The following is a 14,669-nucleotide window of genomic DNA, read 5'->3' on the forward strand; positions in this document are numbered from 1 at the left end:
AGTGGCAGAGTTGAAGGAATACCCTGTCAAGCAACACCTGAACATCCGAAGGCAGGAGTGTTTGCTTGGACTGCACTGATGGGAACGGCACTCAGGGTGCGAAGGCCCCAGGTCAGAGAGGTGAGTCTGGACCAGGACAGCTGGAGCATTTTCCTGCGAGGAGAGCCAACAGAGGACTCTGGCTAAACTGATAGCAAAGGTAACAGCCAGCACGGCTGGTGGGAAAGCGAAGAACTTGCTCCTGAGATTTGGAGGATTACAAGGGTGAAGTTGGAAAATCAGTTATCCCACAGGCCGAGGCCTAGAAGAGGAATTTCTGGACTGGGGGAAAAAGAAAAAAGAAAAAAGGAACTATCAGTAGGGAAGAGGCAAAATGTCTCTGGATGATTTATATCAAAGTATTGTAAAATTGTTCTCACCACTTGCCCCAACTGTCTAACTCTGTGAAGCACCCCCCACACACACACACCCCGGGATCCCTCTGCCACAGGAAGTTGTGTCTGTATATTGGCACCACAGTGCACCCTGGATGTCCAAAGGGGGAGGGTACTAATATAATGGAGGAAATTCTGCTTCACAGAATTTGGCTAAGAGCATTATGCATGCCACATTTTCTTTTAATTTGCACAAGAACCCCATGTAGTCAACATTATGATCCCTGTTTCACAGACATGAAGAGAAAGGTATGGCCCAGCTGTTCTATCAGCCTCTGTCTGCTCTGAGCCCAGGCCCTCATTCACCACGCCCAGACGTGCCCTCTGACTTGGAAGTGGAGATTGAATTTAGGTGAGTCAATTTAGATACATTGAGTGGAGGTATCATCTGTTTGGCATCATTAGTACTAAAAGGTATGATAAAGCTTCAATATATTGTCTAATTTCCCAAAGATTCCAAAGAGACACAGCTCGTAAGACCCAAAAAAAGCAGAAACATTCAGTTCTTTAAGTGAAAAAATTACAAGTCGTATTGTTAAAATGCAGAGTTACTGTATCTCTGGTATTCATGGAATTAGATGTGCTTAGCTTCCTAATCAGGGCACACTATGTCCAACTGGCCTGAGAGACCGAGGAAATCAAATATGACTAAATATAATTTAGAGATGTATAAAGATAACTCTTAGAGGAAACCATCAGCAGGTTTATACCATTCCTAGATTTTTCTTTTCTATTTTTGTATTACAGCATAGCTGTTGATAATCAAGAAAGATTACCTGTTTCTGGGGTGAAGGAAAAAAGCAATCAATTACACTAAATCACAAGTATAATTTTGGGGGACATAATAAGAGGTAGGAGTGATGAGTGACTTAATTGAGGTTGCAGCAAAGAATTTTAATGAGAACATTTTCATTCATTCATTCATTCATTCATTCATTCATTCTTCACTCTTACCTTCCATTGCCAGGCTCTGATAAGTATGAGAGAAACAATAACGAGTAGGACATAGTCCTTCCCTCACAGAACTTGCAGTCCAGTGAGAGTGACAGACACACACAAGCTAGCAACACCAAAGAAATGGGCTTTATAAAGGCAGGATGAGCAAGGGGCTGTGAGGGCCAGAAGGGAGAGAGAGAAGTGTCTGTTGCACCAAGAAGCTGTGCTGCTGGCTGTTAAAGCACCCCAGGGGCCAGAGGCCAGCCCCAGTCCCTGGAACGGCTGCCAGTGTAGCAGCTGCAGAGCTGTGGTTACAACGTCGTAGTAACAGTCAGAGAGCAAGATAAAGCCAGGACTGGCAGCCTCAGTGTTGTGGTTAACAGGTGTTGAAACAAGTATGAAGAACATGTGAGATCAAGCCACAGCTGGGTTTTGAGAGGTAAGTGCTCTGTTAAATGCATGAAGAAATAACATAAGCCGGCAATGTTGATACCTGACTGAAGTTTAAATCCATCTTCAAATTAGCAGGATCCCATGACTTTTCCTATGGTTTTTCTAAGCCTTACTACTTGCCTGGATTGTAGCTCTAATTTGGGAAGGATGGCAGTGTTGAGACCAATGTTCAGAGGTGAAAGATGAATCTCTGTGAGAAAGCGGCTGGAGTTTTGGTTAGCACTTCATTTGGAAATTTCTCACCTGCGAATTCCTTGTGCTCTTTTCTTCTTCCCTTAAAATTTGCAATGTCCCATCCAGCTATCCATCCATCCATCCATCCATTCATCCAACAGCTAAACATATATCAAGTACCTATCGTGGGCTAAACGTTAAGGACACCCAGATAATCAAATGCCATTACTACTCTCTGGGAGTTGAATCTCTATGGGAGGCAGCACTTAAACAATCCCATAGGAGGTAATATTCATAAGATATACCCTGGAAGCACAGTGGAGGAACTGACTGATCTGCCTAAGAAAGATGTCACCGTATTCGAGAGGTGACCAGGTTTAGGTAAAGATTACAGTGGCAGGAGATGAACTGGAAAGATAGACTGGGACAGCCATACAGAAAAAAAGAAACAACTAGTTGTATTACAGCTTTAGCCCCTCTGAACTTGTGAGTTGAGAGATAATGGAGCTTGCCCTAGTTGACCTTTGCTTGGCTTCTCCTCTCGTACATTAGCCCAGTCATTTCTAAGACAGTTTTGAAGCAGGAAATGTGCATAGGCAGTATCTCTCTGTCTCCCTTCTACTTCCCCTCCGTCCTTCCCGAGAGTGCCCTCTGCCGCCAGCCTTCTTTCCAGCTTCTTTTATTCTGGTGACCCAACAGACTGCCAGCCGGAGACTCCCTCATGGCTTTGCTCCAGGCTCCCATGAACCTGACAAACACATTAAAAAGTAGCTTCCCTGTGCTACTTCTTAACACAATATACCTGACTCTTGGCAGAAGTGATCAGGGTTTTACAAAAGTAAATTTTTGGATCTGGCAAGTATACGCATGTCTATTTGTTTGTGTGCTTATGAAGATTTGCGGGGAGCAGGGAGCAGATGTTTCTGGGCTGCTGAAGTCATCACCTGGGTTCACACTCCACTGAGAGTGAGGAGCTGGCCATATCTATCCACTTTCATCTCATTGGTTGTTGTGGTTGTGATTCTATCACCCATAGTCTGGTGGTGGGTAGCTATGCCTGATTGGAGCTCCACCGTACACGCTTCAGATGTTTAAAATATTTATAATCATTACCTGTAGAGATATAATAAATTGCTTACCCTAGCAAAGCCACCACTACAACAGATTTCATTCATAAATTCCCACCCCATCTTGATGAGTCCATAGGCTTCCTGCTATAAGAATAATCGATGTTTAATGATATGCTTTGAACAAATTAAAGACAGAAAACATAAATAGACAAGACTATAAATTATATGATGGCTTTGTTTCCAGAACTGACAATGACCTACAAACAGACAGTCATCTTCTATGAAATCACAGATGCTTCCTGAAGCCTACTATTCTGTCTTCCGCACACGGCCCCTTACAGGAGATACCGATTTCTAATATAGTCCCCATGTTCCAAGTGGGGGTTCTACAAATGACTGGGATGAAGAGAGTGTTTCATATTACCAGGATGACCAGGGGACTATAACTCTTTTGGTACAAGCAAAAACCTGCATTGTGGAAGTTAAGAAGGAGCCATTCATTTTGCAGTGTGCGTGGTCTAAGCCTTTTATGTTCTCTGGTGGCAGTGTTGGGAGGCACAAGTAAGAGATGATACTAATAAGTTCTGATCTTGCAGATGCAAAATGCTGGGCCAAATACTGACTATAAACGATTTTGCCAACTGGGGATCCAACACTGGCACTTAAATTAAAACGTGAGAGCTTCCCTCCCTCTCTCTCTCTCTCTCTCTTTTTTTTTTTTTTTTTTTGCAAGACCTCTTTTCTTCCCTACAAAGAAACAGGCCTACAGCACTCTTTTCTACTAGCTAAAGACCTCACTAATTCTACTGGGGGGTCTTTAGCTTCATGAGCAAAGAGAGATAGAGGTTTTCTTTTAAACCAACATTCTAAGCCAGTCAGCTGGGAACTCTTCTACACCTCAGGGAAAGGTAGAAACAGTAACATGCTCCGGGCTGGGGGCGGGTGGCGGGGAGGATGTCACAAAGCGGGGGTGGGTAGATTGTATAGACCTTCCTGACAAGCGCTGTGAGCTAAGCTTTGGCTGTGATGTGAGGGAATTTTTTAAAAGACTCATTGGCAAAGGTGATGAGCTACCTCCACGCAGTCCTGGGAAACAATGGCTGGAGGCTGGTGAAGGGGAGTCTGGAGAATTTTGAGCATTAGTTCCTCTCCGAAGCTGAACTCCTCCCCGCTGTTTGACAGTTGCTGTGTACAAAGCAGGTTAACCCAGTGCCTTGGGTAAAGGCAAATCCAAACCGAGGGTCCGCAGAAGCATTATCCATCTGCAGCTTGAACAAGGCGTTCGCATATTAGTACAGAGCCCAACGAGCAGCAGGAGGGCTGTTTGTGCTGGGCTTGTGTTTGCTGTGTTTCAAAACTAAGGTGAAATCTGGCCTCAGATCCCTGAGGTCTAATTAATCCAGTAATGAACTGAGACAACTTGATAGGCGATGTTCCCACCCAATTCCCAGACTGTTCTGTTCTGGGAAGATATTTCCTAAGTTGAAAATGGGGTAAATGTAACGGGTCCCATTCAAAAATGACAAATCTCACCGTAAAGTCATCTATGAACAAATCGAGCTGGTGATGCCTTAAAATATTCCTCTGTTCCAAAAGTTATATTCAAGAGTCTTATTGCCGAGTAAACATGATAGGTTTATTAAATACCCTATAGAATAATGTACTTGAAGTGCCTGCCCTATCTTATGCAATTTTTCTATTTAATCTGAGTTGTATGTATGCTGCTGCAGCTTCAAAACATCTGGGCACAGCAATTTTTTTTTTCCCTGCACCTGCAAGGGTAAGTACACACATAAACAAAAAAGAAATTAAATCTTCCGCAGAGCTGGGGAAAAAAAGAACCCAACCAGCCATGAAGCTCAAGGGAGCAGTATGACAAGTGCTGAGCTGTAAACAAGCTTGAGAGGGATTTAATTCTTATGACAAGTGCCCGTGGTGGCATCTCACATGGACTCAGCATATGCACACATTTCAGAGAGGAGCCACACAGGATTTAATGCAAATAGAAAAGAAAAAAAGAAAAGAAAGGAAAAGAAAAGCAAAAGCTCTCAGTGCATCAGCTTCTCCTCATCTATAAATAGCCAAGGAAATCAGGATGAGCGAGTGTTGTAATTATCTTGATTTTCAGAATTTTTGCCACTCAGAAGAGATTTTTAGAGTCTCCTCCTTGCTCTTTCTAATTATAGCTGCTGTTCCAACCTCTGCCAAGGGTTGGTGGTTGCAATGTGATATTCACCAGGTGGCTTCTCTACAAGCAGAGAAAATTACCAAGTTCTCTTGGTCGGCCCAGTTTTGTCATTTAAGAGCCAAATCAAAACTTCAGAGGGCAGCCATTCATCCTCCTATGACAGTCACTTCTTCATTTTTGTTTGTGACTTCTCGACTCAGGTGCCGTGGGGCTCCCACACCGGAATTAAACAGTATGACTAAGGTACCAGAGTAGCTGAGCTCCACGTCGCATAGAATCTCAGATACCTATGTCAGGAGAGGATTAGAAACCGAGTCTTATGACAGCCCAGAAGCTGAACGCCTTCCAAATATGAAATGCCATGTTTGATATCCTTATTTACTTGATGTATTCAAGTCCTAGAATGCAGGGTAGAAAAAGGGTTCTCAGGGAGTGAATCTTTTTTTTTTAAGAATTATTTATTTATTTCTTTGACAGAGAAATCACAAGTAGGCAGAGAGGCAGGTAGAGAGAGAGGGGGGAAGCAGGCTCCCTGCTGAGCAGAGAGCCCGATGTGGGGCTTGATCCCAGGACCTTGAGACCAAGACCTGAACCAAAGGCAGAAAGAAGCTCAACCCATTGAACCACCCAGGTGCCCTCAAGGAATGATTCTTAAAAACAGACAGGTGGGATGGGAGATCCTCCTTGTTTCTTACCTAATATTCTTCTCCTTTGTCAAGATTGGGTAAACTGCAGTCCTTAGGCGAAATCCGGTTTGTTGCTTGTTCTTTAATAATAAAGTTTCCTTGGAACACAGTCTCACCGTGTATTGCCTGTGACTGCTTCCACGAGGCAAGGACAGAACAGAACAGGTGCAACAGACACCCTCAGACCCTAAAGATGAAACCATGGTATTTTACAGAAAGTTTGCTGATCCCTGTCTTATATTAACAGAATCCTATTTTCATCAGTGTCTACATGCAGTTTTTACTTTTATTTTTTCGAAGTTTTTATTTAAATTCAAATTAATTAACATGCAGTGTAAGTTTCAGGTGCACAATATAGTGATTCAACACTTCCATACATACCAGTTTAAAAAAAAATTCACTTTCTTTAAAAAAAAAAAGACGTTTGTTTTAGAGACAGAGAGAGAGAAAGAATGTGTATGTGAGAAGGGGGAGAGGCAGAGGGAGGAGAGAAGAATGCTGAATGATGAGTCCCCGCTTGGGGCTCGATCTCAACACCCTGAGATCATGACCTTGAGATCAAGACCTGAGCTGAAACCAAGACTCAGATGCTTACCCCACTGTGCCACCCAGGTTTCCCCCACCTCCCAAATAACTTTCTTGTAGCTAGGGATGGCCGTGTGATCTAGTTCTGCCAATGGGATGCAAGAGAAAACAAACTGGTGGGGCCTCCAGGAAAACTATTGTTTGTCTAAATTGTAAGGGAAGAGTTCCCTGAATCTCTTCCCTAAAAGTTACCCACTTTCATGGTATTTCCATAGATGAGCTCTGCCTGGTGGTCTGTAGTAGCATTACCTGATGGCGGTGCCTCTGGGGCTGAGCTGCTCAACGTGACTGAATTTAGTTTCTGAGGAAAGTGGAACCAGATACACTCTAATTCTCTATTTGAAGACTTTCTTATTATTCTATTTCTGAGGAGGCAAAAACCATTTCTGAACGATTTCTGCCACTCTTCCCACAGTGCTTCTCTCCCCTTTCCCCTGCTCTCCTCTCTCTTCTCTCTGCTGCCAATCCCATGCTTCATGCGGCCGGGAGTGAGGGAGTGGGAGACTTCAAAAGTGGGATGAGCAGGGAGTCCGTAAAATAATCAGCGCCATTTCCTCATTCACCCCATGAGGTCCTGCTCAAACTGTATCCAAGGATGGACTTTTCTCAAAATGTAACAGCTGCAATAACAGAGTTGGTCATGCCAAAATGGTGGCTTCAGTGGGGATACTACCAAAACCATTCCACAGCCCCCTCTGCTTCCTTCCCTGGTCCTCAGTAGGATAGTACAGAAAACCTTAGATAAGACATTAAAATTCCTGTTCTTTTCTCACAAAATCCAAAGGGAACATTCAGTCAAAGATTCTATGGAAAATAATGTATCTGATACTTTTCCTCCTTACGGTCCTAAAAAATCTACAATCAAATATGATCTCACTTTGTGTAAGACCCATGTTGATTTTTAAGATACAAAGAGGGTCAAGTTCAGGAGTTGAACTCCTATAAATATTTACTGGTAGGAATTTTTCTTCATATTTAACTGTGGTCATTTGTGTGAATGCTCCTATCTCACAGATATTCTGGAAAGCATAAAAGCATAAAAAATACATTTGCTCTTGGCATTAAGAGTAAACATTATTTGGTCTATTAATGCTATTTTTATTTGGTTATAAATGGTCTGCAGTTTGCTTAGCTTTTCATGGTTGGTTTACAAATTACTGTAGACCCTAGCTACCATGCTTACAAAATTTTGTAGAGCTATAATCAGAATCTATAAGGTACTTAGTACTTCAAATAATTATATTTCATATTTAAATCAACCGTTCTTTCCTCTTCCTTCTTTTGTGAATAACATCGGATTCACCAAATCTCCTTCTCAGAAATGGCTTTAAAATCAAGCATAGGAGTGCCTGGGTAGTACTGTCGATTAAATGGCTGCCTTTGGCTCAGGTCATGATCCCAGGGTCCTGGGGTCGAGCCCCACATTAGGCTCCCTGCTCAATGGAAAGCCTGCTTTTCCCATTCCCTCTGCCTACTGCTCTGCCTACTAGTGCTCTCTCTCTACCTCTCTGTCAAATAAATAAATAAAATCTTTTAAAAAATAATTAAAAATTTTTAAAAAGCCAAGCATATACCCAGCCTACTCAACATGCATCTCTGAAAATAAAAATGGCCTGGAAATATTCCCAAATTAAAGCAAAGCAAAACAAAACAAAAAGCACTCTAGAGTTTAAAGATTCTGAGTCAGGATGACAAATGTAAACAGACTGTTTACTTGAAAAAAAAAAAACTGCAAACTTGGAAGAACACTAGAACTTGCATCACTGTGGAAGGCAGTATTCTACCATGACCCCCAAGACCCCCACAGCCTGGAGCATACATCCTATATATCCTCTCCCCTTGAATATAGACAGTACCTGTATCAGTACAGTATCAGATATCAGGTTACTAATAAGTGAGCTGACTTTACTTATTCCAAAGGGGGATTATGGAGGCAGACCTAAGATACTGGGGATATGAAGGGGCTTACAGAGGTAGCCATGTAGCTACACCTGAGAGCAGTCTCCAGGAGCTGAGAGCAGCCCCTGCTCACCAGCCCGCAAGAAAGAGGGGCCTCAGTCCTCCAGCTGCAAGGAAGTGAATCCTGGCAATAACCTGAATGAGCGTCGAAGAGTCCCCCAGCCTTCAGATGAGACCCCAACCCTAGCCAACACCTTGATTTCAGCTCAGTGAGATCCTGAGCAAAAGGACCCAGTTTACCCATGCCTGGACTCCTAACCCATGGGAACTGTGAGATAATACATTCATGTTGTTCTAAGCCGCTAAGTTTGTGATGATTTGTTATGCAGCAATAGATATGCAACTATTACAATCACAGACCCAAAGCCTACCTCTGATAATAAGCCTTACAGCTATGAGAGCTACATATTCTGTTCTGGGGAAGAGATGTCTCCCTTCAGAACTTTCCTGCTTGGATGGATGGTATATTGACTGGATGTGGTACTTGTTAAGAATCCCTTAAAAGTTCGTAAGAATGGTTTTATCAACAGTAAAGTTAATTAATTCACCAATTCATTCATTCAAACATTTCTGAGCACCTACCGCAAGTTAGGAATGCTTCCAGGCACTGTTTCGTAGGATTATTTTATATCTTGGTACCATTTTTTCTGTTTTCTCCTCTAGATACTACATCCACCCTACTTATCTTCTGAGGTTAATTTTCTGGATTCAACTAATGGAATAACAGAAAGAGGAAAGAGTAGAAAAAAAGCGAAGTCAGGAAACATACTTCCCTGGATTTTTCCCTGTTGGGTTACTTTGAGCTAGAGGTATCCTTCCACTCTTGTTGGTGTTTGCCTCCTAAGTACCTTATCTCAGGACAGCCCCCCCCCCAGCCCCCACTCTACCCCTGGATGGGAAGAGTTCCCCACTGTTGCTAGCCCCAGAGTACTATATTCTTTCTTGTGGTATACCTAAACCCTGACCACACCTTTGTAAACAGTTTCCTTATCAAACTCCTTTCATTTCTTTGATGTTTGACTCTGCTATCTCCTACCAAGACCGGAAAGACAAAGCACCAATGATCCCTTTGAAAATGTGGTATTTGGAACCACTGGATCAGGGAACTTAGATTCAAGTCTCCATTCATCCTCTACATAACTACAGGAACGTGGTCCTTCCAGGACATTCTTTCTTTATCTTATCTGTACAATGAGAGAAGAGGTTTAAAATATCTCTATGGTTTTTATCAGGGCTCATAATCTATAAATCAGTAGGTGGGTTGTAAAACTCACTCTTTGAGATATTCAGAGGAAATGCAATTTCCTGATTCAGGCTTCTTCATGAATCTCAACCCTTTCATGTTGGAAAAACTATATTCAGGCCAACATACTGAGCAAATAGAGCTATCCCTTTAGATAATGTTTAGTCTCTTTCGGTAAAAAGCTCAGCCTCCTGAATTTCAGTTCAGTTTTCAGTCCCTTTTCCAGCTTCTTTCCAGGATACCTTGTGTATGGAAGAGTTTATGCTAGGTGATCTCACGACAAAAGAAAGGAGTCCAGCTCCCTGGACTTGCTTGGTACCCTCTGGTCCTTTGAGCTCCAAAGCACCATCTCATACTGGCCTCACGCCAGCTCACTCACAGCTTGTCCTTCAGCCTCTCATAAGGTCTAGAGCAGAAGTTGGCAAACTTTTAAAATAAAAGGCCAGGTAGTAAATGTTTTAGGCTTTGTGGACTCTAGAGTCTCTGTTACAGTTATCCAACTCCACAGTGTGTAAACAAATGGGTGTTTATTTGGGTTGGATTTGACCCATGGACAATAGTGTGCTCACTCCTAGCCTAGAGGCTCCTTGGCTTACTTGTCTTCCCCCCATTCTCACTCATATAGATCCTGCCCCCTTTGCATCCTTACCATGCAGGACTCCAACTGGCTCCATTTGGAACCCAGGCCTGAAGGTTCCACTGATTCCAAGGTAAGCCCTCAAGGCCCTCACTCAGAACCACGGCACATGGGAATAAAGGCTCTAGTCTCCTTCTATGGTACCCCTCCCTGCACTGTTTGCTCCTCAGTTTAGCTGGTGTTTCCATAGCCACCCTTCCTTAGACCATTGTCCCAAGAAGAGAGAGAAAAAATAAGAACTCTGACAGCCACTATGTCTGTTCTCTTCTTCTCTCTATCCCTTAGAGTCAGAAGGATCAGTTTTTTCTCCTGACCTTTATTCTTTCTCTACCATATTCTTACTCTTAACTTAGGACAATAAGCTTCATGGTCTAGCTCGCTCTAGTGGAAGGAATACCTTCTCTGTAGTATGAGAGAACTCTTAGAGTTGATTCTTCTAGACTTAGTTCTTGATATGTTCAAGGGGAAAGAGGAACTTTGAAAATGTTACCTTGAGAAAATAATCTTATTTGAGGACTAACATCTTTTTCTGCACAATTCTATTTTCAATATCAAAAGCTGCACATTAACTCCTCCACTCTCTTTACTTATGCCTTTTGGAGCCACCACCACTAGTAAACACTTGTATGGCTCTGTTGGAAGTACAAGACTAGGGGAAAGTCTTGGATTCAGGAAACAAGCACCATGAATTTTTTTTTTTTTCTTAATACTACCCTGTTGCAAGAGACAGGAGAAGCAAAATGAAGCAGCTGCCTAAGATGCTCCAGAAAAGCCTTCCTAAAGAGTCATATAATCCTTTATTCAAATAGGAATCCATCACTCAACAGATGGCCTCCGAATGAAACATCCTGGTGTCTCGGAGGCACCCTGACAGGGATGGGGTGTGAGGAGTAAAGGAAAGAAGTTGAGTTTTAGGGTCCCACAGAATCACATTCCCATCTCCACTTTGCCCCTCAATTGCTATGAAATCATGGACTAGTTCTTACTGCTTCTGGGTCTCGTGATCCTTATTTCTAAAATTAGGCTCAATATGTAAGGTAAATACAGCTGCCTACAATAGGGCCTGATATCTAATATGCTCGCTGAATGCACTTTGATAGCTACCGCTGTTATCAGTAGAAGTCTACAGTGTTTTTAATTCAGCCAAATTAGTGGATACTCACAACTGTTTTGTAAACTGTGTTCTTATAAAGGGGTTTTGAGTAAACTGAACTGAGCCCGGATTGAATGGGACAGCGCCTACCAAGTCTCTGCCGCCTTCCACTGTTTCTTCAACCCTTACAGGTGGCCCCCAGAAGAGGAAAGCAGTGGTAGGTTTGTTGGTACTAGATATCAAGCGCCATTTGTGATAAGAATTACACAGAGTTGCCTTTTCTTTCTTCCTATTTATTTACTTAGACTTTGCACTTTTTAAAATCATAATTCTTGATTGTCAAAGAATAAACACGCCAGCAGAACATACCACTTTAGCTGACCAAACTGACATTTCGACCTTGTAGTTCATGTCAAGAAGAGAGTGACTTTCCAACTGGTGTGCAATTCAATAGTTTTAAGGGTAAGTTCCGTTGGTCCCATTCGCAACAAACAGACAAGAAAAACTTGCCCCCTCTTCTTTCGGCTTCATTCTTAATAATACTTACCAGGAAATGCATTAAATGAAGTCAAATAATATGGGGCGCCTGGGTGGCTCAGTCGGTTAAGCAACTGCCTTCACTCAGGTCATGATCCCAGGACTCTGGGATCCATCTGCACTGGGCTCCCTGCTCAGTGGGGAGTCTGCTTCTCCCTCTGCCTCCCACTCTCTCTGCTTGTGCTTGCTCACTCTCTCTGTCAAAGAAATAGATAAAATCTTAAAAAAAAATTTTTTTTAAATGAGGTCAAACATTAAATAAGTTCAGAACTGTTTGAAAGTCAGCGCCCATTGTTACATTCCCCACAACAAATTCACTCCAGAAAATAATTAGATTCAGTAGGACGCTCACTAATGCTGAGTCTTACTCCACTGATTTCTATTCTCTGTGGACAAACTCACTGTTATTGCCTGAAGATTGTTTTATGGATTTTAGTTTTTCACTTCCCGTGAAAGAGTTCAAATGGCCCCCGCTGCTGGACCTATCAAAGTGTAGCTGCGGACATCTGCTCGGCGTTTCCTGGTGTTCTTGATAGTCCCTATGCTTACGTAAATATAATGTGACCGACCTTTGGCCCAAGCAGTTTAACTTTACCTGGAGAACTTACTAGGGGTAGTGGAGGTGGGGAGAAGTGTGAGTTTCCTGAAAACTCATGCAAAGAGTTGAAAATGTGTCTTTGGGGAGATACTTTGTCTATGCAAATGAGCAGGTAGACCAAAGAGAAGAAAAAAAACTATACCCTCTTTTCTTTTTTTTAAAGATTTTATTTATTATTTATTTATTTGACAAATAGAGATCACAAGTTGGCAGAGAGGCAGGCAGAGAGAGAGAGAGGGGGGAGGAAGCAGGCTCCTTATTGAGCAGAGAGCCTGATGTGGGGCTCGATCCCAGGACCCCAGGATCTTGACCCGAGCCGAAGGCAGAGGCTTTAACCCACTGAGCCACCCAGGCATCCCCTACCCACAAATCTTGCCCAGGCAGGAATTTCATAATAAGAATGGAAGAACTGTGGAAATCAATTTAAGAAATGGATAGCGCCTCTCTGCTACCATCCTATGCCCATTCGACATTTCTTCTACTACCCTATGTCCTCTCCTGTTTCTCTGTGTTTGACCTGGGGAACCCTCCTCTAACTTCCCCTTCCTCTCTGCCATTCCCTTGATCCTCATTAGGATGTACTTCTAGATCCCTGGCCTGGGTGATGGTTTTGCTAATGTGGTGCCCTCATAATAGGTATCAATATGTCGACTTTGCAAGCCACTGTCTTTAAAGTCTAGAACAAGGGTGTGAGTAGCCTGGGACTTGACTGATTCTAATGGAGAGAACATCAGTCTTGAGAGCAGGACATTTGGGGAAATCATTATGGACTGGAAACTGTGCTAAGAGACCAGAGTCCCTGGAGTCATACCTGCTTAATCTAAGCAATGAGCCAGCTCAAAACATGCATATTAGAATATCAAGATTAAGTTTGATGAAGATAGAGTTGCAAGACTGAAGGAATATGGTGAGCATGTGAAAAAATATGATCAGAATCTATAATGCGCTTGGGGCTTCGAATAATTTTTCCCATTAGTTAATTTATTTTTCTCATGAGCAGCGGCTGGGAACAGAGTAACTTGCCAAGTACTCATTGTGCACCAGGAACTGGACAGAAGCTTTGTAAATATCGTCCAAGTTAATCTTTCCCACAAACCTGTAAAATACATAGTGAATCAAAATTCTAGGCTGGAACTCAACAAGGGTTGAGGAACTGACATTAGGACTGGTTCTTAAGAAAATCTGTGAACCTCTTCCAAAATGGTGACTTCCTTGAACCCACCTGTCTTGGATGAGGTCTGAGATGAGAAGTGAGGGCGGCCACAGCTTCCACATGCCCAGTGCACAAGCAGCTTGCATCCACCTCACAATTCTTCAAACAGCTTAGTCATGCTCTTGGTTTCGCTCTAAGTCTTAAGTCCATATGTCTTGTCACATTGGTGAAAAAAAAGGCTGATGGGAATCACAACAGTGATCCAGTAAGGGAGAATCAACAGGTCAGAGATGCAAGGAAGCCCAGGTCCCTACCCAGGGCCCATGGCTGTGGATAGTGGTAGGGATGAGTCCTACAAAAAGGAGGGGGGCAGTGGCAGCATCACTGACATAACTCAGAATTCCTTACATCTTTAGCTTCACAGTCCATCCTCTCTCACCTCTCCAGTCTCCGCAACTTGACACATTGGTGTTTTCCCAACACCTCTTGAATAAGAGCTTCTCTGGACACAAAGATGGATACTTACTAAAAATCTCTACAGATTTTGATGACTGAGCATGCTTTCATTTTTTCAATTAACAGTTGTAAGAAGGCTGTATATTCAAGGCATGTTTGGGTGCCGAAATAAGACACAGTCATGTCCTCAAGCAGCTTGCAATTTAATCCAGGAGAGAGAGAGGTGGACAAGAAATTGCAATGCCAGGTGGTGAGTACCCTGACAGTTGTATATACGGGAGAAGAGCAGGACAAAATGCCAAGGAAGGTGTTCATAGAGGAGGCCAAGTTGAATGAGTAAGAGCTTGTGACTAGATAATTGGGGAAGAAAACACCCACGCGGTGGCAGTAGCAGGTGCAAAGAGAATGAAAGAGTCTAGTGCCTTCTTAGGGGACAAATGGGTAGAAAGGTTCAAAGAGGTTGAAGG

This window comes from Neovison vison, chromosome 13 (assembly GCF_020171115.1).
Source record: "Neovison vison isolate M4711 chromosome 13, ASM_NN_V1, whole genome shotgun sequence".
Classification (NCBI taxonomy): Eukaryota; Metazoa; Chordata; class Mammalia; order Carnivora; family Mustelidae; genus Neogale; species Neogale vison.